Source organism: Microtus ochrogaster, unplaced genomic scaffold (genome assembly GCF_000317375.1).
Source record: "Microtus ochrogaster isolate Prairie Vole_2 unplaced genomic scaffold, MicOch1.0 UNK95, whole genome shotgun sequence".
Taxonomy (NCBI): domain Eukaryota; kingdom Metazoa; phylum Chordata; class Mammalia; order Rodentia; family Cricetidae; genus Microtus; species Microtus ochrogaster.
This window is the reverse complement of record NW_004949193.1, coordinates 637,038-661,644: the sequence shown is the minus strand read 5'-3', so window position 1 is coordinate 661,644 and position 24,607 is coordinate 637,038. Positions and strand designations below refer to the sequence as shown.

General features: G+C 33.5%; 1 pseudogene; it reads right to left on the bottom strand.

Moving 5' to 3' along the window:
- Positions 1–20,449: 20,449 nt before the first annotated feature.
- Positions 20,450–24,607, bottom strand: part of LOC101983511 — a 9,522-nt pseudogene continuing 5,364 nt past the window's right edge.

Below are 24,607 nucleotides of genomic sequence, written 5' to 3'. Positions count from 1 at the left end.
ATATTAAATAATACATGTTTCAAAATATAAACTGATAACAATGAGGGTGTCTCATGAATTTTGACAGGAAACAGAGATATGGGAGTCATGGGAATAAAGGGAGGGAAGGGGAATGGATTTAACTATATATTAGCTAAATTAACAAAAACCAACACATTTTCAATTCCTGAAAACCTAAATAACAGTTGCAAGCTTTGTAGAATCTTTTTGGTTTCTTTGTTCAAACTGAGAGTTCAATCTCAAGACTTTCTGAATTTCACTAATATTATCTGTTCTCTGGTAATGCCTCTCAAGTTATATCATAGATACTTTTGTTTCTTTAGATGTGGCTATTAAAGACAATAATTTTTACTCATCTCGTATATATATATATATATATATATATATATATATGTATGTATGTATATGTGGATTAATAGGTTTATTTTCTATCTTAAATTCTGAAAATTTTAAAGGGGTCATGTTTTACATGGTTTGGTTAGAGTTACTGTTAAGAAGTGACACTGTTGGGGAAAAAAATCCAAAAAAAGATTGTAAATATAGAAAGTTCTGTGGTATAGACCTCTGGTGAGAATTTTGTCTATTATTCTGATTTAATTCACTTTAACTCTACCACTGTAGTTGAGTGTGGTTACTGTGGAGACGCAAATGAATGCTAATAATTGGTGATATATTTGCCTGGGTTTGTATACAAGCTTGAGGCTAGGGGAATTGTCAGAATTGTGGCAAATACCAATCTCTCTTCACCAATTTATTTATGATCAGTGGGCAGTCAAAATTAGGTCCGGCACAGAAGACATGTTAACTGAGCAGACTGGGACCCTGTTTAAGGGAATAGCCAATTTCAGAGACGTGCAGATCACAAGAGAGTTAGAGCTTAGAATTAATAACCCTTAGTTTCATTTTCTTTTTCAGTTACCCTAGTTAAGAAACATAATTACCATTACAGACATCAAAACTGTCCTGCTGTCAAGATTCAGCTGGAAGAATTTAGGAACAATTTATTTTCTTATATTTGTATCGTGCTTAAGAGAGAAGGTTTCTTAAAAGGGGTTAAAGTGAAGTGTAGAAGCCACAGCAAAATTCTCTTTAGCTGCTTGTTTAATTTATGAAGATAAAATCTGACTGGTAATCCATGAGTTTCAATTTTGTTAAGCATTAATTAATTCATAGCTATTTTTAAAACTTTTTCTACATAAGTAATAGTAAATTTAACTGATTTGGTTCATTAGTTTTATACTTTAGACTAACCATATTTCCCATATTGGTTTTAGCACACCTAGTTAATGATTACCTAGTAAGAGTTGCAAAGGTTCTTCACAAATTTAAGACTTAAATAGAAAGATGTAGCATCTGTTTTGTCTGATATTTTCTGAATTACTTGGTCAAATATTTTATAGCACTTGGGATTTTGTAAGCTGAATAACATGACTCAATTAGTAAGATGCTAAATTCTAAATGCAGTTTTATGTAAATAAGGGAAAACTTGGTGATGAATCCTTTTTCAGATGAAATATTAAAATTAATTTAGAAATGTCAATTATTTTACTTCCAAAATTCAAATTAACATACTTCTTTTTTTTTATTTTTACTATTGATTTATTTGTCATCTAACAAGTACTTAAATAACAGGCTACAGACTTGTTGAGACCATTTGGAGTCCTGGCCTTCAGCTGCTCTTCCCTGGTAGAGCTTTCTCATTCGAGTTACTAAAAGCTGTGCCTTGCCTTGAGGATCAGAGGATAAGGTTTTCACCTGTTGGCCCACTTGACTGTTGGGTATATAAAGCCTCCATGGTGCTATTGAATAAAGGGCTTCTTACCAGTGATTAGAAGTCCATGGCTCTGTCTGTCTGTCTCTGTGTGTGTTTGTGTATTTCAACCTCCAGCCCCTTGCCTGAAGCTTGCGAAAAGTATTGTAGTGCATAGAGCACAGATGGGGGCGTTGTGTGCAGCACACATAACAGAAACAAGAAACTAAGGAATAGAACAATATATCTTAAAATATTAATGCATTAAAGAATTATATATCCAATGTTCTGAAAACAATTTTTGAACTCTTATAGAGTTTTTAGAAATCATTTATTTTATGTGATTATAATTAAATAATTTCCCCTTTCTTTCTCTCCCTCCAAGCCGTCCAACTCCTCTTTCAAATTTATGATCTCTTTTTCATTTAATGAATTTATTATTATTACATCTGTGTGTGTGTGTGTATGTGTGTGTGTGTATGTGTGCGTGTGTGTTTGTATGACTGTGTGTGTTCCAATGTATATTCATATAACCTTCTCAGGCTCTATCAAGTTAATTGTAGATATATTTTGCCTGGGCTGGCCTTTTTGTACTTACTAAACAATTGTTATGCTCTTTTCTCAACATTCCTTAGGAGTCTGAAGTTAGCATGCTGTGAACATGTAGTCCCTTTCCTCCTCTTCTCCCAGACATATCCCCATTCCTACCCCTCCCCATCTTTGGGCATGTTTGTATTGAGGTTTTTTTCCCCTCTCTTTCTTTTTCTTTCTTTTTTAAAATTGATTTTATTGAGCTCTACATTTTTCTCTGTTCTCCTCCTTGTCTCTGCCCTCCCCTTAAACCCTCTTCCAACGTACCCATGCTCCCAATTTACTCAAGAGATCTTATCTTTTTCCCATGTAGATTAGAACAGTGTTTTTGTTTTTAACCTTTCACGTTTGATTGGTGCTGCCCATATACAAGAACTTATGGCCTGAACGGAATTATGAGTGATCTATAAAGGGCAATATTCTTTTTTGTTTTGTTTTTTTAACACATCCTGACTTCAGTTTCCTCTTCTTCCACTCTTCCTGCCTCCTCCCAACCTCCCCTCTGCCCCAGATCTACTTATCCTTCTTTTCCTTCAGAAAATAATAGGCCTTCCAGGAATCTCAAGGGAACACAGCAAAACAAGATAAAATAAGACTTGACTCAAGCCCTCATATCAAGGCTATGCAAGGCAACATGGTAGGAGGAAAAGCATCCCTCCCAGGAGCAGAAAAAGAGTTGGAAACACCCCCATGGCCATTGTTATGAGTCCTACAAAACACCAAGCTTAGGACCTAGCACAGATATAAGGAGACAGGAATGGAAACAGGAAGGATTAGGTCTGGGAAAAGGAATGCCTTGAGAGAGTATGAGGCAAGACAGCTGGAACTGGAGGGCATTTGGGTGAGTGACAAGGATAATATTCTTAAAGAACTAACATTCCTATTGGCTGCTGCAATCAGTTTCAAATATTACTTTGCTAGGGGTAGGTGGTTGAGAAGAGAACTCAGATATTCTACAGGAACACTATACCTTCTTAATCAGTGAGCTATCGTTACACCTGCGCCCCTTTCCCCCATATTTTAAATAGGCTTCAAAGACCACTTTATGTAACATCTCTAGCAGACTTTTGAAGATTTACTCTGTTTTGATAGCTGCACAATATATCTGATGATGAGTTTCCCTCTTTCACTTAAGAATAAACAAATCAAACCAAATCATTCACTGACTGGCTGGATATGGAATCACTTTAAATATACATCAATGCTACTGCATGGAAAAAAAATCAGTTCTTGCTTCATCTCTCTGTTTTGGTTACTCACAATTTAGTGTCTGAATTAAACTGAAGATTTCCTTCTGCTGACAATGAATACTTGGAATAATTTACCAGTCATTATGGCAAACACACTGAAATTTTAAAATAGTCAAGCCACATAAATGATTTCTTGACTGATTATTGATTTAGCTATGTTACTAACTTACACATTTTGGGTGTACAAATAAGTTCAAAAAGATAACTACCTGTTTATTCATTTACTTTTCATTCATACAAAATTTACTTCCATTTAATTTAGTGAGCATTTTGCCTATGGAATTTGAAATTTATGTTTCATTTCATTAGAAAAGTAGTTGAACTGTTGTACATAAAATAAACATTCTGTGTAATGAGAAACTAATGTCTTAAGTTATAGACATTTAAGATAAGATTGTTTTATAGCAAAGTAATGGTTTGCATCCAAGTTTGCAATAGATATTCTCTGAGGTTTCAAGGAACTGGGGTGAGGAGAGTCTTAATAATCTTTTCTATTTCTCGAATATTGAGACAGCTATTTTCCATAATCTAATGATGCTGATCTTTATCTTTCATTATTATAAAAATAGTGTCAGGAATCAATTCTTGTAACTTCAACAATCTCAAGAAATATCTGCTGAACTAATTTTATTTTAGTCAATTATATTTGGGCAATGAGGAATAAAAGAGAGATGAGAAAGATTATACCATTTATGTTAGAAATGAACACTGAATCCATTTCATTAAAAACAGGTGATTTAAATGCTAAAATAGAAAGCTATTCTTTAGGGTAGATTATACTGTACTTTAAGAATGAGTAAGGGAGAGTTTACTTAAGAAACGCAGGCATGTATAAATTTCTTACGTACTTATACAATGTGACATTTTCTTCATAAAATATGTTTACATGTATAGATAGTAATTAAAAAGAGACCATAGGTTTGAAAAAGGGTATGAGAAGCAATAAGTAAAAACAGGAAAACAAGGATATGCTATAGTAGATATAATAATGATTATAATAATATTCTAATTATACATATACATGTTTGTATAAAATTTAGTCAGACATTTAGAAAATGGAACAAAATTGGAGGCAGGTAATATAAATTTAAGAATTTTCTTTTTGCTTTGAACCCAGAAACCCAATATAAATCTGAGTTAGTGATCAGAATTTGACAAGAGCACAATGATTTCAGTTTTATTTCTTGTGAAGTTTTGTTCAATATTCCCTATTATCTCTCCAATTGTGTAAAAACGATTATTATCAATCACTGGAATTAATTACTGTTCTATTACCTTTTATATACCCACATGTGAACATTAACTAAAATGACTAGCAACAAGATGGAGTAGTTTTTGAATTTATGCAAAATAAAATTTTATTAATTTCAATGATTTTGAAGAACATATTAAACATATCCAATTCTATTTATTTAGTAAATAAATTCAATTACTCTTTATATTAACAATATCTGCTGTTTATAATGAATGAAATCAAATTATTTCACAGTGTAATATTTTTGCTCTAGGACTTTTTTTAACTAAACACAAATATCTTACCATAAGCATTTGAGTAAATGTATACCTGAGAACTTCCTGTATATCTGTTTATCTGCTATAATTTTTCTTTTGATTCTTTACCTATTTGGTCATAATGAGTTTAAGATGCACATTTAACAGTTGTATCTTAGCACCTGCTCACTAGATTTCTATCTTTCATGGATATTATGATTTTATATGGATTCTTCATGACCTGTCACTACTGATATTGTCAATTTTTTTTTTTTTGGTTTTTCAAGACAGGGTTTCTCTGTGGTTTTGGAGCCTGTCCTGGAACTAGCTCTTGTAGACCAGGCTGGTCTCGAACTCACAGAGATCCTCCTGCCTCTGCCTCCCGAGTGCTGGGATTAAAGGCGTGCGCCACCACCGCCAGGCTGATATTGTCAATTTTTATTTAGAAACTATCTGAGCAAGCAACATGTTTAAATGGAGACAGAATAATAAGTGAATTTAAGTTTTAGGAGAAAATACATAAACTAACAAATTTTTATATAAAAATATGTATTGCAGTTGTACTAAAATTCACATTCTTTAATAAACATAAGTAGCTTTAAATTGTTTTAAATTATATAATATTGCAATTGCTTTTTTAAAGTGTAATTATGTATTTGACATAGAATTCAAAATATCAACTAACAGTAAATGTAAAGCAAATTAAGAAAGTGGATTTAAAACCATACTCCTTATTATGTATCTGTCATTTGGTGACAATGGGTGGGGTAGAGATGCTTTCCCATCTCCAGTCCATCAATTCCTGAGAAAGATAGAAGAACAAGCCTTGATGTTATAAACTTTTTGATCTTAATCCAATTTTATTTCCATATGAGCTGTTTCATTGAGCATCAGGCGTCTCTTCATATTGAACTATTGAAAATATATGAAATAGTCAATGAAGTAAAAGTAAATTTATGACAAAACATAAATTAATGACAGTAACAATTTAGACACAAAAGAACACACCCTGTGGAGCAGGGATACCAACATCATATGGAGCTAATGAAATTCTCAATAAAATATTTTGATGTACTCGTAAATAAAAATAAGCAATACTAGTTTACCACTTGATATTTTATCACCAGATATGTAGTATTTGTCTGTAGGCAAGACAATTCTCCCTCTCTTTGAAATCTTGATTTTCTTGGGGCTCTTCATCTAGGGGTAGGACCTTACCCTAGTTAATCTTTTATTGTTGTAAAATGACACCATGACACAGTCAACATAGAGATGAAAGAGTTTATTCGGGAAGATGATGTAAATGCAGGCAGGTATGGTGCTGGAGGAGAATCTGAGAGGCTGTATCTCATCCACAAGAATAAGGCAAAATGCTCAAGCTAATTGTGAATTACATGGAATTTTGTAGCCTGAAATTCAAATCCTCAGTGACATATTTGCTTCAACAAGGCTATAATTTACATAGTTTCATCATCTGGGGACCATTCAAGCATATGGGCCTAAGTGGGCCTTCTCATCAAACCACCATATGCTTTTTGACACTTCTCCATCAATGTTGCTTTGTTAACTGCTATTGTCGTTTTTCGAATCTTGATTAGTCAATCATATTGGTGAGATTTCATGGGCACAAACCCTATCTAAATAGAAAATGCAAAGGCACAGTAGATATTCTGGTTGTGTGCAGTATGCTTCTATGTTCTCTTTCATTATGTTACTAGAGCTACTGGTGAAAAAGCTCTATTGTGGAATTGTCAGTTTGCACTGGAAACCCCCTAGTTGTCCTATGTGTTTCAATGAACTACAGTTTTCTATAATGGTGATGATTGCAACAAAAAGAAGATTATTTGATATAGGATGAGAGTTATGAATATCTGTGAGTGTTAGGATAAAGTATTACAAAGATACCTTGAGATTATACTGATTTGGCAAAGTTGAAGATGTATCTTCTTTTCTATGTTTTATGATCTCACTACCTATGAATAGTTGGGTAGGTTTAAAGTACTAGGTATGAATTTACACCTGTTGATGCAGTTTCTTAACTCTAGATAGGTTTTGGTTACCACTTACATGTATTTGTCACTATGGAATCTTTATTTACCTTTTTTTGCTGGTCATTGATGTGGTTCATAAGTGTCACAGATGCCTATGACTAGACATGAATAATTTTGATCCAACAAAATATCAATCAAGAAGAGTATTGAGAGTATTTAATATAGTTAAATATGTTGACTTCTCTCTGAATAGTGGGTTAGACAAACTTCTGAAGTACTTTTATTTATAATCATATAGTTAATGTTAGTTGCTATAAAACAATGATGACACACTTGACATATTGGGAAACACACTTCTTTATTGTAGTTAAAAATGATTGTCCTATCTATTTCACTGCAGTTAGAATATTTTGATAGTCATGATAGAAATGGATTTTTAAATAAACTTGAGAGAATTATCAGTTACTGTAAAATGAAAATTACATATTAAAAAAGACTTTGTGTCAATGAAATATTTCTTCTTTCTAGTACCTGTGTTTACCCAAAATTTCACATAAATGGAAGTTTTATGTGCTTTAGAGTTATTTAAATGTGATTAAACAAGAAAAGCCATAATTAGTAGTATTTATTTGGAAATTAGAAGCTACCAAATAAATTACTTAGATAATAGAGCATAACTTGAAAATTTTCAGATTTAATAAATAAATTATGTTAAATATAAAAATATATGATTTTTGCTCATCAGTATATAAAACATAATTTTTTCATCTATCCCTTTTAAAATTATGCTTAGAACACAACTTAGTATATTTACGTATTCCTTTTTAATAAACTTTCATTAGCCACACACAATTATCTAAAATCTGGAATTATTTTTGAACCACCTGTAACAGAATTTATTATAATACACACACATATATATGTACAAATCCAGATTATAGAATATTCTCCACAAAATTTATTTATTTCATATTCTTTTTCTTTTACATGTGAAATTATAATGTATTTATCTCCTCGAATTGTATATAATTAATCTTAGCAACTTTACAATTATTGTTTTGTGGGTTTTTTTTTTTGTATTTTCACAATTGTTTGTTAAGATTAGATCTATCTGATGATGGCATTGAAATTTAAAGAAATATTCCTTCCATTGTCTCCTATACACTGTAACTTGCTATGGGGTTCTTCATTCCATTTTGTTCCTATCCAAAATTAAATGTACAGAATCTGTTTGATAATATCAGAAGATACATACAGGTGGAGATGTAGTTCAATGATATCTGGCTTTTCTAGTATGCAGGAAGTTCTGAGTTTGAACCTGAGAAAGGGAGAGAAGAGGAACGGGGTTGGCAGGAGAGAGATAGTAGAAGGACAGAGAGAGAGAGAGAGAATCATGTTCTTCTATTTTATTATCACATTCTAAGTAATATTCATGTTGAATATTTTCTCATACTATACTTTATGATTCTTCTCATTCTGGTGTCAAATGTTTCCCTCCTACTTCATCTGTGACACATTATCAGCCATATTGGGCATTTTGTTCTCTCAATTGACTGCAATCATTTCCATCACAAACAAATGATTTTAAAAATATTATCCTTCTTAAAGATTTGAATATTCTGCTTAAACACTTTTCTTAAGTCACATGTTCTGATTTTAGGACATTTGTAGTTACATTTTACTTTTATTAATATATAGAACTTTCCTGAGGATCAAAAGTTAAAATAGCCATACTGGTCAGCCTTATAGAACAGGCAGCAATAACACATATCTTTAATCCCAGTAGCCATGATAATTTACCACAGAAACCAGACAGTAGTGGCACATGCTTTTAATCCCAGAATTAGAATTGTAGAATGGGAGAAGATAGCTCTTGGGCTCAGTCTCATTCTGAGATTCCTAGAGGCAGGATCACCATTTCGAACTGAGGTCAAGGTAAGAGTCAGTGGCTGACTGTTCTGCTTTTCAGATTTTCAGGTTGAACCCCAATATCTTTCCCTGAGATTTTATGAACCATGCTTTAGACGTTATCTTTAATTAGCCCTTATCATTGATCATATCGAAATAATTCAAGTCTATGCCATTGAACTGATTTCATCATGGCCTTATTCACTGTGACCTGAAGTTTGTGCACGTTTTTTTTTTCACCAGGTACTCACAATGACAACGTCTATTGTAGAACAAGGTTCATAAGCAGTTGTTCTTTAACAACAACAAAAAAAATTCCATCATTTAATACACTATTCATAGTGCAGTAAATGCAACTTGAGTGAAATGAAAGTCTCGAGTGAAAATAATTAGGGAAGAAGGGTTAATTTCTTACTCTTATAAGTAAGAGTTTTGGAAACACTAGGTACTCTCTTTCTCCTCATTATGGGTGCAAAGGACTATTAGAATGTCATTACCTGTGAGTTTTTGTTTGTTTTGATTGTTTTCAATATGGCAGAGGGAAAATCCCTTATTCTTTTATGATAATAAAACATTATAAAGTGACATTTTTCTTATTATTAAGTATATTAACACAACTTTTAGTCACCTAATCTGAAAATAGTAAAGAGTAAAGTGTAAGAAATAAAATAAGAAAGTAGAAGGAAAAGAGCATTTCATGTCAGAGTAGATTTAGATCATTAGAATGTTAAGTTTACCTGATTAATAGCTAAAATCATAAATGTCATTAGAAGTACATAAAATGATATTGCCACACATGCAAATAAATCTTCCTAATAAAAAAGAAAGGTGCACAGAAATGATGTGAGTTGAACCAGAATAAAATGATTCTATGGAGGTTAGTTCTATGTTTAATATTTGTATTGGGCAAACATATGTTTTTATATTGTATGTTGCTAATGACAAAGGGAAGAAAGAATGTGGAACAATAAATTATTAATAATCTCTCCTTTTCAAACTCAAGCATTTCAGTATTCTTTTGCTTATCTATAAAGTACGCTTAATTCTCCTCTTGTCTAACACCAAGACATAAATGACATGAATTTACTTTTATCACATGACTGCCTCCTTTGTAATTAAAATTAATGTCATCATAATCATGTTCAAAGTAATTTATTGTTATTATCAAGACATAGTTCATTACACAAAAGTGACAATCAGAGTTTTTCTCTTGTGTGGGCCAATTAGTTATTACTCAACTCCCTTTAAGAAAATAATGTAATTATTTTAAACCAGATATGGTGGTGAATAACTTTGATATCACCACTTAGCAGGCAAGAGGACTCTGTCTCCCAGGCACTAAGGCCAGGTGAATAACTCACAGACCAAGCACTTGTCTAAAACACATGAAGCCCCACTTCACAAAAATGAGTTTTACATATTATTATCAAAGGTAAGGGTAAATATGAACATGCCTAATCTTAAGAAAATAAACACTAAATATTCAATATTTTAATTTGTCTAATCTTTCTAAAAGATTTAATATAAGGTGTATAGACAAAGGACAGACTTCAGACTGAGTTTATTTTAAGACATGTCCTAATTATCATACTGATGCCAATCAATCCTCATTTGAATGGAATTTAGTTAATCCAGATTGCTGTGGTAATTAAGTCCCTTGTTAATACTTACTAAGCATACAGAAGTGCTCTTTGGAGGATCAACAGTTTATAATTGGGGTCACTAAAAATCACCATTAAAACTAAAATATGAGGGAATGAACATGCCCAGATAATTTCAACTGAATACAAATAGTTTACATTGCATACTTAATTTGATCATTATCTAATTTCAAGAAATTATGAATGAATTTAATGTCATTCACTTATAGACTAAAGATGATGATCGTAGTCTTCCACAGTGAAACTCATTGAAGGTGTAATGTCTTTCAAAATGGGCATCATATGCCCCTCAACTGAAGAATAGATAAAGAAAATGTGTCATATTTACACATGACAATACTACGCAGTGGTAAAAAAAAAATGACATCTTGAATTTTGCATGCAAATAGATGGAATTAAAAAACACCATTCTGAGTGAGGTAACCCAGACCCCATAAAATGAATATGGTATGTACTCACTCATAAGTGGGTACTAGCTATAAACAAAAGGAAATTGATCCTGGAGAAGCTAAGTAATAAAGTGAACCCAAAGAAAAACATATATGGATCCACCTGGAAATTGGAAACAGACAAGATCTCCTGACAAAATTGGGAGCATGGGGGCAGGGGGTAGAAGGAAGGGGAGAAGGGGAAAATGAGTAGAAAAGGGAAGTTGAGGAGAACTCGAGGGAATGGGATAGTTGAGATGGAGGAAGGACAGATATGAAAGTAATGAAAGAGATATCTTGATTTAGGGAGCTATTGTGGGGTTAGCAAGAATCCTGGCTCTAGAAAAATTCCCATAATCCACAAGGATGACACCAGCTAGGACCCTAAGCAATAAAGGAGAGGGTGCTCAAACTGGTCTTGCTGTATAGTCAGACTGATGATTATCTTAAATATCATCATAGAACCTTCATTCCACAACAGATGGAAACAGGAAAAGACCCACCTCAGAGCACTGGACTGAGCTCCCAAGGTCCAATTGAAAAGTAGAAAGAATGAGAATATAAGCAAAGAGATAAAGACCATGAAGGGTTCATCCACTGAAACAGTTTGCCTGAGCTAATGAGAGCTCACCAAATACAGCTAGACTGGGAAGGAACACGCATAGGACCAAACTAGTCCCTCTGAATGTGGCTAGGGGAGACTGAGGGTCTGCTGGCAGTAGTACTGGGATTTATCTCTACTGCATGTACTGGGTTTTGGGGATCCTATTTTCTTTGAATGTATACCTGACTTAGCCCAGATGTAGTAGGGAGGGTCTTGGACCTTGCACAAAGCAAAGTGCCTTACTATTTCTGATTAGAGGGGGATGGGGTAGGAGGATGTTTGGAGGGAATGGAGAAGGGGAGGGAATGGGAATTTGGATTGGTATTTTTTTTTAAAAAGTAGATCAAAACAAAACATAAAAATTGGCATCATAGATTGAGAATACATGTTTACACTTTCAAAATGGTTTTCATCAAAAGACCAACTGTCTTCTAAACTATGAAATGCTTTTAAGTAATTTTTCTAATTTTTTATCATGGACTAAGGCTAAATCATTGTTGCTAAGTTGTTGAGAGTATGTCTGTATTTTAAAATAATTCATTATTAATCTAAATTTCAAAATAAGAATACATCATGATTATATATTCATTTCTTTGTACATGTTTTATATTAAATATCCTTGAAAAACTAGATATAAATGATAGTATTTGTCACCAAAACCAAGTAGATTTTTTTCTTGCAATTAAATTATTTTTTAACTCTTTGTTTATATGAATATATTTATTTAAATACATATCTGACATGCACAAAACTTTTCTGGATTAGTCCTCCCTCATATTTTTGAAATATATTATTACTTTAACTAAATTGTCTGTTATAGTATTTTAAAATTATTAATATGCTTCTGTTTAAGCCTTACGGTTGCCACTTATGTATATATAAATATTCATGTATATTTACTCTTTTAAAATGTTTATGTGCATTGTTTGTTAGTGTGTGAAGTTGTGTTTCTAGGAATACTTATCCATGTGGGAATTTATGGATCTCTGAGATCAATGTCTAGCATCTTTTTTTATTGCTATTGTTTTTTTTTTTTTTTGCTATTGGTTTTATTAACTGTAATACATTGTTTCTTCAGGAACCTAGAACTTTCATTGTTTTAGCTCAATGAACTGATGAACAAGTCCTCAATATTTATTAATCTCTTTCCTTGTCCATACTCAAAACAAAATTGTGGTCTTCCTTCAGATTAGCACACAGATATTCTTTATGCCTAGTAAAAAGCATTATTACATATTGGTTTCAGGTTAACATGGTCGTTGTTACCAGGTATTACACCAATTGGGTTTTATTTCTGCATAATTTTAACAGTATATTCTAATTTTATATAGTCATCGGTCTTCCAAACACAACTTTGCACAATTTTATTATGTACTTGTGTTGTCTCCATAATTAAAGAATAAAAAGTGAGATTGAGAATAATTTGATTGGGGAAAAGTGTCTTGTTGTTGGTTAGTATTTGGAAAAGTGAAAATCACAAATCAGTGTCTTGATTAGTTGACGATGAGTGATTCTAATCCTATTGTAAAAAATATGATGGGTAGAATAAATTCATAAAAACAGAATGTTAATGTACTTTCTATGAGTATGCTTATTTGATCTTCTTGGTCACTATCATAGCAATTGTTATCTGACATGGCTCTAAACTAAAATCAAGTCAGCAAAGTCTGGTACATTAAGTTGAACCAGGACCAAGTCCCTCTCCACGGCATCATGGCTGAGCAAGGCATCCCATCATAGGTAATAGGCTCTAAAAAGCAAGCTCAATACAGGGGATATATCCTGGTCCGACTGCCATTTCCCCCTCAAAGACACCAACTACACAACTGTCACCACATGCAGAAGGCCTAGTTCAGTGTCATGCAGCCTCCCCAGCTGTCCTTCTAGAGTCCTTGAATTCCTAAAAGCTCAGTCAGCTTTCTCTGTGGAATATCACAAAATTGGCCAATAAAGCATGTCTGTAGAATCAAATTGCTTTTCTCTGTTAATTTCGTAATGTTCTCTGTTATACTACCTGCTTTGTAATAGCTCCCATGCAATTTTTTTTCTTTTTTTTTATTGAAAAAAAAACTTCCGCCTCCTCCCAGCCTCCCATTTCCCTCCCCCTCCTCCCACTCCTCTCCCCCTCCCCACACTCCTCTCCCCCCTCCCTCTCCAGTCTGAAGAGCAGTCAGGGTTCCCTGCCCTGTGGAAAGTCCAAAGTCCTCCCCCCTCCATCCTTGTCTAGGAAGGTAAACATCCAAACTGGCTAGGCTCCCACAAAGCTGGAGCAGGAAGAAGAGGAGGGGAGGAAGGGGTGACTGTGGGTTGGTATGTAAAATGAATAGAAATCTTTTTTAAAAAATCAATTTTTTAATTGAGAATATTTACTAAATAATCTTTAATTGTATCATAATTTTCCAGGTGAAAATATAGCAACAATGCATGGAAACTTTTATTTAATTTTATATGAATTAATGTAAAAGCTTATGAATATATGAACTCATGTTTCAGTAAATAAAGTTTGATTCAGTAGTTCATTTCATATAGATCTTTATTAATATACACTAATTAATGTGAAAAATCTGTAATTTAAATATTAGGCATAATTTTCATTTTCAGATATAAAGTTTTCTGGAAAGGTTAAAATTATCCATGTTTGCAGCATGATTTCTTTGTAACTCAAGATCATTTGGAAACATTGGCTAAATTGATATTGGGTGCTATGCATATCAAAATTTTGTCAGTTTTAGCTCAATAATGCAAAAATAATATGTTTAGATTTGGTGATTAAATATAAGCTTCTATTTACAGAAATAATCAGTGCAGTCATTGTGTGATCATTGAGTATAAACTTGATAGAAAAAGATAATTCAGATCTAAGTCATAAACAGGAGGCAGGGTGTCAATCTTCCTTACTGTGGTCATTGTGATTGGTTTACAAATGGAGTACTTATTTGCCATTTATTGTTCATGGCAACAATTTGGAAAGGTATATAGAAATATTTCTCTTACAGTTCTCATTTTTATTTCAGTTTCTCCATTTTGCGGCAAAATAAAGCACATACACAATTTAAAAAAAAAGAAAATATTAACTGTTGTAGAAATCAGGCAACCACAGACTGCTGTACTAGAAATACTGAGTTCATAATTAATATATGCTATTTTTACTTTCAATATAGAATTGAAAATTACAAAAAGATATGTGTGTGTGAATAATATGGTTCTTAGAAAAAATACCAAGAAAATATGAATTCATATTCCAAATTAAATGGCTTCTTCATGTTTAAAAAACTACATTAAATGGACATAGAGAAATATCTATATATCTGGCAAAAGATTAATCTGTTTTTTAAACTGCATGTCAAAATCATTTTTTGTAGTAGATGGTGACTAACATAGCGATCCCCAACCATCCATGATGCAGAGAACAAGAGGCTACAGAATACTCAGTCTATTTGAACTAGAAGGTAGTCGTACATTGAACCCCAAATTCACTGTGATACTTGGCATGTAACCTGCCAAACCCAATCCAGACGATACCCTAAAGCTCATAATATCCCAACATGGAATTTGGGCACTTAATCCTATCCATGGAGCTGTTGGCAGGTGTTAGCTGCTGGGATACAGAAAGACAGTATTCTCTAAGCACATTCACCCTAATAACTCTACTATGCCCTAGTGGAAGACCATGTATCCAGAAATATCTCAGCAGCATGAATTAGACTTAATGAGAAAATAAAAAGACATAAAGTTGTTTGGAAGTAGGCTAGGAAAAATAAGGAAGAAAGATGCTGCATATGATCAAGTTGCATGAAACTTCCAAAGAACTAATATGCATTTTTTTGTTTTTAGTTTTTATTTATTTATTTATTTATTTATTTATTTATTTATTAAAGATTTCTGTCTCTTCCCCGCCGCCTCCCATTTCCCTCCCCCTCCCCCAATCAAGTCCCCCTCCCTCGTCAGCCCAAAGAGCAATCAGGGTTCCCTGCCCTGTGGGAAGTCCAAGGACCACCCACCTCCATCCAGGTCTAGTAAGGTGAGCATCCAAACTGCTTAGGCTTCCACAAAGCCAGTACGTGCAGTAGGATCAAAAACCCATTGCCATTGTTCTTGAGTTCTCAGTAGTCCTCATTGTCTGCTATGTAAGTCCGGTTTTATCCCAGGCTTTTTCAGACCCAGGCCAGCTGGCCTTGGTGAGTTCCCGATAGAACATCCTCATTGTCTCAGTGTGTGGGTGTACCCCTCGCGGTTCTGAGTTCCTTGCTCATATCTATCAACATGCACAAAACTCAAGTCCAAGTGGATTAAAGACCTCAATATCAGTCCGAACACACTGAACCTGATAGAAGAGAAAGTGGGAAGTACTCTATAACACGTGGGCACAGGAAATCACTTCTACGTATGTATAACCCCAGCAGCACAGACATTAAGGGCCTCATTGAATAAATGGGACCTCCTGAGACTGAGAAGCTTCTGTAAAGCAAAGGACACTGTCACTAAGAAAGGCAACCCACTGACTGGGAGAAGATCTTCACCAACCCTGCACTTACAAAGGTCTGATCTCCAAAATATATAAAGAACTCAAGAAACTAGACCGTAAAAGGCTAATCAACCCAATTATAAAATGGGGCACTGAGCTGACCAGAGAATTCTCAACAGAAGAAGTTCAAATGGCCAAAAGACACTTAAGGTCATGCTCAACTAATATACATTTTAAAGAGAAACATCTAGTATATTTTATTACCTGTAGTAATTGTCAAAGTTATGATATTAATATCCATGTGTACATAAATATGAACAATAATGAAATTTAAACATTCAAAGTATAATCAAGAAATGGTTCAGAATAATTGTGTTTATACACAACTTTTAACATGTGCAATGTATCTGTATTTTTGTTCAATAACCATTGAATAGAGGTTTATTAACTTCTGATTTTATAGAAAAGACAATATCATTCCATTCCTGTTTCTTCTTGATTCTTCTGAAATAAAGAGTCAGACTAAATCTAAAGCTACTTTCAAAGTGAAAACTTTTGTTCGATTCATGGTACTTTGTCATAGGTAATGTTATAATCATCTTTTCAATGATTTGCAAATCTAACAGAAAAAAAGAATAAAAATACACTGAAGTAGCCTTCTAACTATCCAACCTCATAAAATAGCTAACAAAGGCAACTCTTTGTTTCTCTTGTCTCTCTTCTTTGAACTATTCTCACTTTGGAAATATTTTTATGTCAGATACCACCAAATATTTTTTACATATAAGGCTACTTCACAGAGCATGAAGAAAACTTGGCTACTTGAGTGAAGATAACAACAGGAATGTAGCATGAACAATAAATTTTCAGGATAAGATTAGAAACAAATAAATGGTTTTCAAAGATGTCCCACTTTCCCAGAGTTTAAGAAACAAATGAATTTCACAGTTCACTCTTGGGACATTAATCAACAGTGATGAGATACACACCAGTTACTATACTTTAAACTTACTATTACGTGAATTTATTCATGATGAACACAAAGGCTGTACTAAAGTTAAAAACTGCAGGCAATGTTACTATGTGAACAACAAGTAGTTGTTTTGCATTATTTCCTTATCATTAGCATATAAACTTTAGCATTTATACGAAAATTCAGAAAAGGTCTATAAATGCCGATTTAATCAATAAACATTGAGCATAACAAACTTTTAAAAAATTTCTAGAAAATTTTATGAATTTTGCATTATAAAACAGCAACTAATACTTTATAGAAAAGCACATGAATGGTGTTTAAGTTTTTTTCCTGATTGCTACTAATTTTCTTTTATTTGAACCACAATTTGAAATTACTGTGGTTCATTTTTTATATTTGAGATATACAAAAGATAAAAGGAAATCATGTAGGTTTTGGGACCAGTACCACTGAGTTTGTAAAATTATTCTGGTACATTAGAGTAGCTTAATACACACCAGATTTGCATAATCATATAAAAAACTGTAACCTGGATCTTTGATAAAAGGGCCAAAGGTTATTTCTTGTTAAAGTCCAATAGGTATTTACTGATAAAATGCTATCACTACATCATACATCTATGAAATTGTAATATAGACTTAAAATTTTGAACAGTTCTTAGAGAAATAAAAAGAGAAGATATTTGATGTGGGAAGGCCTTCATTTTTGTGTTGCTTTCATTGGTTAATGAATAAAGAAACTGCCTTGGCCTAGTTGATAGGGCAGAACTTAGGTAGGCAGGGAAGACAGAAATGAATGCTGGGAGGAAGAAAGACAGAGTAGGAAAGACACTATGGAGCTGCCAGAGACAGATGTGCCAAATCTTCTCAGTAAGCCACTGCCACATGGCAATACAGAGATTAATATAAATGGGTTAAACTGAGATGTAAGTTAGCCAATAAGAAGTTAGAGTTTATAGACCAAGCAGTGTTTTAGTGAATACAGTTTCTGTGTGATTATTTCAAGGCAAAGCTAGCCGGGCATCCAGGACAAACAAGCAGCCGGTTCTTTACAATAAAAATTACTTTTTTTTATCCATGTGTTACTTTAATGAAAGCATGTGATCTATAAATTTTACACATAGATGTGTGCTGCACACCAAACTATAACCTTTAAGGAATCATGACAAATTTCATCACAACTGCAGTAATAGGAAATTTGATAGTTTAGAAATCATAGTATTAAACAACAAGGTGTTAAGTATTTCAGCATGAGTTTTATATCTTTTGTACATTCTTACTGTTGAATTATAACTTGTTTTTTGCATCACAATATAACCAATAAAATCATTGAAATCTTATCTTCATTTTTTTTTTGCTGTTTGCTATCATAAAAGATGTTACAAGATCATTGGATAACATTTATTTTTGTTAAGAAATGATGTATGGATACTGATCTGACATATACTTATATTTGTATTAATGTTCAATCTTTCCTTAATTATAGTAATAACTTTGCTATTGATTTTTTAGGAAAATTTAGTCACACTGAAATGACTGGTTTACTGTAAAATCTTTCTTCTCTTTGTGCATAATGCTTTTGGCTACTCTTACTCCTTGAATTCTTTCTTTTTGTAGTTGAAGTAAAGATCATGCAACAATCCTATTCTCTTGTTAAGGAGGAACATATTTCTTTATCTGCATTAATAAATCCAAGTTGATGAACTTTTCTTCTGATTATATTCAGTGAAATATTTGGGTAAGTATGATGAAAACAAGACAGAAATTGCCTTGGTGAAAAAAGGCACAAACATCAGTGGATATAAGTACCTATAGATCTGTTCTCAGTTTACTATAGAGTAGATTAGCACATGGGAAAGTATTTTGTGCTGTACTGAGTTTGTTACTTTAGAAAGTAATGCTATGTTATGAATGTGCAACACATCCTAAGAAACTGAAGTCATTCTGTCAATGATCCCCTGAAACTGACATTCTGATTCATACCTAGATATTTCCAAACCATACAAATATACTCTTTAACCATGAAAATTTCTGAGATAGTATTTATTATCCATAGCATATGTAGCTCTTTGTAATTATCATTCTATGTGTTTTGAGAATATCCTAAACTACACACTCAGATACAAGGACTGTCTGAAATTAAGTTGAAATGGAAGACAGTTTATTTCAAGCAGACACTTCAGAGCCAAGAAAATATAGTAGCTATATTTCAATTTTATTCTATTTATAAATCATGTGATCTAATATATTCATTATAAAAGCAATTATTTCACTAGTAGAAATTTGAGTTTTAACACTAAATAGTAAATTCTTGATTTGTTAAATAATATAGTCTATTTTACTGTATCACTATTTTAATATAAATATGATTAAAATAAAAATCAAGGAGTGGAACAATGGGAAACAGCTTAGTATGTATAGTTGCCTTCTGCTATGCCTAATTACCTTAGTTTCATAACTGAGATTCACATGTTATGGAGAGAGGGTCAAAACCTACAATCCACAATCCACCAGCTTACCTCTTCATGTATTCATGTAAGTACAGACATACTCATTAAAAATTAGTAAAATATAAAAATAAAGTATTTTAAGTTATTTCACTTTTTAATCAATAAGTTATTTCAAAGATGATTTAGAAAATATTATCAAAAGTTTGGTTTTATGTTTTAAAATATACTTGAAAGTTTCACATGTAAATAAATACATTATTCAAAATTACTAAATGTTCACCAAAATGAGCTAAAAATTTTCAAATGAAATATTGAAAAGCTAAAGTTTTGTTACTGAAAATTTTAATATACTCACAATCACACATAATATCTTCTCTTAATAAATATTATGATATTTTTATATTTAAACTTTTAGATGTTTTGTATGTTTTTATGTGTTTCAATCTTAATATTCTATGTGGAAGCCCAAAAATGTGAGGCTATTTCTGCCTTGTCTGAAGGTCAGAGAGTTTCAGCTTGCTCAAAGTTATTAACAAGTGTGGCTACGCATCCTGACCTAGAGTGCTGTTAGTTGGTGTTTTGGACATGAAGATGACTCATTCAGGTTGATCTCATCCATCCTGACCAAAGATCAGAAAATTTACGCATACTTTCTGCTCCATCTTTTGAATTAATAGGTTTGATCTAGGGAGTGGAGGCTTTAGTATACTTGTACTATGGTGGGAATCACTGCCTAAACAATAGAATGCTTTTCTCAAGAAGCGATGGCTTGGTGTTTCAAAGTACTGAAGCAAGTAACTGTTGTAGTTGTCCTTTTTATCATGTTAAAGTAGACTTTATCTTCTTCCCCTTTTTGTCTTAGAGTCTATAAAGTGCATGAAAATATTAAATCATCCCCAAGACACTCTTTTCAAGAAAGCAACTCCCCACTCTTCTCAGTGAACAGGTCAACCAGACATAAACCTAAAAGGGAAATAAAAGAACTAAAAGATATCATGACTCAAATGGAATTAACAGACATCTACAGAAAATTCCACCCAAGCACAAAAGAATATACCTTCTTTTCAACACCATATGATATCTTCTCTAAAACTGACAACATACTTGGCAACAAAGTAAACCTCAACAGATAAAAAAAAATGGAGTAACCCCCTGTATCTTACTAGATTAACCATGGTTTAATGTTAGAATTTAACAACAACACTACTCTCAGAAAGCCTACAAACTCATGAAAATTAGACAGTGAACTACTGACCACCTCTGGGTCAAGGAAAAAATAAAGAAAGAAATTAAAGACTTCTTAGAATTCAACAAAATGAAGGCACAATGTACCCAAACCTATGGGACACTATGAAAGAAGTGCTAAGAGAACATTTGTAACACTAAGTTCCTACATAAAGATAGTGGAAAATCTTACACTAGTGACTTAACAACACACCTTAAAGCTCTAGAACAAAAAGAACCAGACTTATCCATGAGAAATAGAAGACAGGAAATAATAAAATTGAGGGCTGAAATCAATAGAATAGAAACAACAGCAGCAGCAACAACAACAACAACAACAACAACAAAAAATACAAAGAGTCAATGAAGCAAAGAGATGGTTCTTTGAGAAAATCAACAAAATTGACAAACCCTTATCCAAACTAATCTAAAGGCAGAGTGAGAACACACAAATGAACACAATCAGAAATGAAATGCTTTACATAAAACAGACACTGAGAAAGTCCAGAGAATGATTAGGTCATACTACAAAACCTGGTATGCCACAAAATTGGAAAACAATTTAAAAAAAAAAACATTCTAGATAAGTAAGTAACACATACCAAAATTAAACTAAGACCTGGTGAACAATTTAAATAGACCTTCCAGGAAATACAAGCTGTCATCAAAAGACTTGCAAACAAACAAATAAAAATAAAACAAACAAACAAAACAAACAAACAAAAAAACCAAGCTGGATGATCTCAGTGAAGAATTCTACCAGAATTTAAAAAAAGAGTTAATTCCTATAATCCTCAAAGTGTTCCACCTAAAAGAAACAGAAGCAACATTGCCAAACCCTTTTTATGAGGCAACAGTTACCCTGATAACAAAAACCACACAAAGAACCTCGAAAGAAAATTACAGACCTATCTCATTCATGAATATAGATGCAAAAATACTCAATAAAATACCGAGAAACCAAATTCAAGAACACATATTAAAAAAAATCATCCACCAGGAGGAAGTCAGGTTCATCCCGGAGATGCAGGTATGGCACAAGAAACAAAAATCTATCAATGTAATCCACTAAATTCAGGAACAAGTGTTGCAGGAAGGGCTGCTTGTTGGTTTCCAGCTGCCCAGTTAGCTGAGACCTGAAATAATCACACAGAAAGTGTATTTATTAATTAAATCACTGCTTGGGCCATTAGCTCTACCTTCTTACTGGCTAATCTCTTACATATTAATTTAACCCTTGTGTATTAATCTGTATATCACCATCAGATATACAGATTGGCATACCAGCAAAGTTTCAGCACATTTATCTCCAGCATAGTCTCCATGATGTCTCTCTCTCTGACTCTGTCTTCTTCCTCTCATTGTTTAGACTAGCTTTCCCTGCCAACCTAAGTTCTGCCTTGCAAGAGATTCAAAACAGTTTTTTTATTCATTAATGGTAACCATAGCACACAGAAGGGACTCCCACATCAAACAAGACAAGACTATCCACTATTTCCAAATCTATTTGCTATAGTACTTGAAGTTTCAACCAGAGTCATAAGATGGAGATCAAGGGAATGCAAAGTGGAAAAGTAGTAAAAATATTACTATTTGCATATAAATGATAGTATAATAAATAGCCTTAAAAACTCTAACAGGCAACCTATATACTTGATATACACTTTCAGCATAGTGACCAGATACTAGATTACTCAAAAATCAATAGTCCTCTTCTGTACAAATGACAACTGGACTTAGAAAATAATCAGGAATCAGAGAAAATCTTTCACTGTAGCCTCAGATAACATAAAATAACCTGGGGTGTTCTAAAGAAATCAATAAAAGATTTATGTTTTAAAAACTTCAAGTATTTGAAGAAAGTAATTTAAGATGTAAAGATCTAAAATAGTCATGGATCAGTTGGTTACACATACTACAACGAGTTGTCCTACCAAAATTGAAATTCCCATAAATATTTCTACAAAATTATTTACAGATTTTTAACATGGAAATTCTCAGTTTTATATGTGCCTTATTTAGGGTTTTTGTTACTCTGAAAAGATGCCATGAGCAGGGTAAGTCTTCCAAAACATTTTATTGAAGTAGCAGCATACTGTTCAGAGGTTCAGTTCAGACTGGTGGAGGGCATGGCGATGCACAGAAAGACATGGAGCTGGCTACACCTCTACCAGAAGGCAACAAGAAGGGTTCTCAGACACTAGGTAATATTTTTGTGATATACTTTGGTTCCCTACTGCCAGGGTATCTTCACCACAACACTTGCAGTGGGAAAACCTTTCCACTCATGGGTACAACACTTCCATTGGAGAAATCCTTCTCTTAAGAGATGCATAAATTGGGAGCTCAGTCCATTGCTCCAATGTGGGTCTCTGTCTCTATCTCCATCCATCTCCAGGTAAAGATTCTATGGTGATATGCAAAATATTCATCAGTATGGCTATAGGATCGGGCCATTTCAGGCTCTCTCTCCTCAGCTGCCCAAGGATCTAGTTGGGGACATCTCCCTGGACCCCTGGGAACCTCTCTAGAGTCAAGGATCTTGCCAACCCTAAAATGGCTCCCTTAATTAAGATATATACTTCCCTGCTCCCATTCTTCCATTATCCCAACCATCCCATTCCTCCAAGCTCTTCCTATCCTCCCCTTCTTACTTGTCTCTCCCCATCTCCCCTTTCCCCCATCTCACCCCCCCCCAGTTCCCAGAAAGAGGGAGAACACGAGCAAGGAAGTCAAGACTGCAAGGGGGGCACCCACCCACTGAGACGGTGGGGCTGATCTATTGGGAGCTCACCAAGGCCAGCTGGACTATGACTGAAAATGCATGGAATAAAACCGGACTCTCTGAATGTGGTGGACAATGAGGGCTGCTGAAAAGCCAAGGACAATGGCACTGAGTTTTGATCCTACTGCATGTACTGGCTTTGTGGGAGCCTAGCCTGTTTGGATGCTCACCTTCCTAGACCTGGATGGAGAGGGGAGGACCTTGGACTTCCCACAGGGCAGGGAACCCTGACTGCTCTTTGGACTGGAGAGGGAGGAGGAGGGGAGTGGGGGGAGGGGGAGGGAAAAGGGAGGCGGGGAGGAGGCAGAAATTTTTAATAAAAAAAATTAATAATAAAAAAGAGATGCATAAATTGCACTATGTACCTTATATAGGCTGTCAGAACAAGGTCTGGCCCAGATTTAAGGTGGATCTTCTCTCCTAAAATATCTGGAATAAATTGTATTTCCCCACCTCAAAAGATTTAATTAAGAAAAGAAACAGGTGAAACTCTTCTTTGAATTTTACTTAATTTCAGTTGTAGTCAAGTAGACGACTAAAACTTGCTGTCACATAATTTATAATCAATCAATATCTCTACATTTCCTGTTTTCATTCCTTTTGGTCAAATTACATATGTTTATAAAAAGTTTTCACCCCCTTGTTTGTGTTAATGACAAAGAAATTTAAGTTTTGCTTCTAATTTGAAAGAACTCTCTTAATTTTCTAACCATGATGTTGGTTCATAGCATACATATATGCAGTGAATTGTTGTATGTTATTTCTACATCTTACTGAATTCATGTTTTATTTCTCTCTCTTTTTTGCTGTCTTTCTGTCTTCTCTGTCTCTCTCTGTGCGTTTGTGTGTTTGTGTGTGTGTTTGGGATGTGGGGTTGTGCAGAATCTGTAAAATCCACTCTGTAAAATCATAAAATCATACCACTTTCTATGCAGAATTTTTCTCTAAATTGAACAGTTCTTTCTGAGGAGAGAGGGAAGACTTAGCACGTAAACAAATGACATATATTTTGAAAATCTAAAACTTAAAAGATT